At 41.9% G+C, this 2,453-nt stretch overlaps 1 non-coding gene across 1 annotated transcript; it reads right to left on the reverse strand.

Annotated features, from left to right (window-relative positions):
- Window positions 1–1,924: 1,924 nt before the first annotated feature.
- LOC126029335 (U1 spliceosomal RNA) lies at window positions 1,925–2,088 on the reverse strand. The gene has a single exon (XR_007502950.1). It is a non-coding gene; the product is annotated as a U1 spliceosomal RNA (small nuclear RNA).
- Between the last annotated feature and the right edge of the window lie 365 nt (window positions 2,089–2,453).

A 2,453-nucleotide genomic window follows, 5' to 3' on the forward strand; every position in this document is an offset into this window, starting at 1 on the left:
AGGATAAATATGATACAGAGAACTGACAATAAGTATGTGCTCAAAACGGCATTGATTTACTGCCTCTCCCTATTACTAAATATATGCATCATATGCTTTGTTGGCTTCTGTAACTCTCAATTGACTGCTTTTAAACCTAAGAACAGACTAGTGAGGTATCAGAGCTATGCCAATATCTTTATTATTATGCCAATGCTATTATTATTATTATTTTTGGTTTTTGGGCCACACCTGGCGGTGCTCAGGGGCTACTCCTGGATGTCTGCTCAGAAATAGCTCCTGGCAGGCACGGGGGACCATATGGGACACCGGGATTCGAACCAACCACCTTTGGTCCTGGATCGGCTGCTTGCAAGGCAAATGCTGCTGTGCTATCTCTCCGAGCCCACCAATGCTATTATTAATTTGGACTATGCTTTGGAGATTTTATAATGAATGAAAGTAATGTATATCTGATCTCATGTTGCAACTATGTACATTATTATTACTACATGTTTTGTATTCTTTGGACTATATCCAGTCGTACTCAGGGTTTATTCCTTGCTCTCGACTCAGGCATCATTCCTGGCAATGTTTAGGGGGCCAAATGCAGTGCTGAAGATCAATTCAGGATTGACCATATATAAGGCAAACCTACCTTCTATACTTTTATCTGACCCTCATAATACTTTTAAAATAACAGTAATGTGTATTTTCATTTCATTCCTTCAATCCTGTTGAACCCAGACCCAATGTTGTCAAAAGCCCTTTCCAAATCATCCCATTCAGAGAATTCTCTGTGCAGAGTGCAAAGAACCAGTTCCTGAATTACAGTGTTAATATTCATCTCGCTGGGTCTTGTGTTTTTAATTTAATGGATCTGAAAATGCATGTCCCCCAAATAATTTGTTTATATCTTTGCTTTTTCTAGGTAACTTGAACCAGTAGTTGAAAGAGTGGAAGAAACCTGCCAATTGTGCGTGAGAAGCAGAGCCACGCTGGGATTTGGACTGAGAGATGTGAGCAGATGTGGTTCAGGTGCTTGGAGGCTGCATCCAGGGACTCCTTAAGCGGAGTCGAGTGGTGTGGATTAAAGAACTTGGGCAGAACTGGCGAGTGCTGAGGGCAGGGGCTGTGTGGCAGCCAGAATGCTGCACAGAGCTGGAAAACCTAAAATCAGAGTAGGCTCTGATGGCAAGCAAGAGGCACAGAGCCAAAGAATTAGTAGGCAGAGCAAACAAAGGGCCATGGCAACATCCTAGAGCCTTCATCAACCACACCCCATGTGGACCTCTAGATAGAACACAGTGACTCTGTCTCTGGTCATACTGGATGTGGCCCTCCTCATTGTGTCAGGAAACATCCAGCTCATTGGCCTTTGGTAAGTGCCTATTGGCTTCCGAAATATACATAATTATCTTAAACATTTCTTAAACATTAATATCTTAAACACTACTTAACATTACTTAAACATTAACTGTGCATCCTCAAATTCTCTGGGTCAAGAATAATGGAAGTGAGAAGGACAGGGGCCTAGTCTGGTGAAAGACTTACATGTGCTTATACCACTGGCCCATCTTTTCCACTTGCTGGAAGAAAAATTCTTTCTGGTGAGAATGAGAACTGTGGGAGCAGATATCTGCCCTGAGCAGGCAGGTAGTTGTTGTCAAAACAGGAATGTTCATTTATAAGTTATTGATATATCCAAGGTAAGGTTTGTTATTACACATGACTTGGCTGAATTGACTGATACACAATAGCATTCACATGACTGTCTGTGCCAAAGCTCAGTAAATATTTGGTTGCCCTTTGATATGTTCCATATTATTCTTTTAACATCTTCTTTACCTTGATGATAGGCTCTTAAGAATAACACTTGTCTCTTGTTTGTCTGATCTATCCTAAATATTCCAAGCCTTTAAAATATTTTTTTTTCTCTTTTTGTCAGGGTAGAGCGCAAACACAGTCCCCCACTACCACAAATTATGCAGTCGAGTTTCCCACATTTGGGGAAATCGCAGGGGTCAGCACACCCGGAGTGCAATGGATAAGCCTTGCCCTGGGGAAACCACCTTTGTGATCACGGTATCTCCCCTGCCAGGTAAGTATGTCTTTAAAATATTTAAAACTGGGGCCGGCAAGGTGGCGCTAGAGGTAAGGGGTCTGCCTTGCAAGCGCTAGCCAAGGAAGGACCGCGGTTCGATCCCCCGGCATCCCATATGGTCCCCCCAAGCCAGGGGCAATTTCTGAGCACTTAGCCAGGAGTAACCCCTAAGCATCAAACAGATGTGGCCGAAAAACCAAAAAAAAAAAAAATTTAAAACTATGTCACAAGGAACCAGTTCAGACTTAAACATATGTGCCATAATATGAGTGATATTATCATGTCAGAGACAATAATAAATGCATCTTGAGAAGTCAGAGTTCGTCACTGATTCAAAATACTCTTTATTTCTTTAATATCCAAAACTCTT

Source organism: Suncus etruscus, chromosome 14 (assembly GCF_024139225.1).
Source record: "Suncus etruscus isolate mSunEtr1 chromosome 14, mSunEtr1.pri.cur, whole genome shotgun sequence".
In the NCBI taxonomy this organism is placed as follows: Eukaryota; Metazoa; Chordata; class Mammalia; order Eulipotyphla; family Soricidae; genus Suncus; species Suncus etruscus.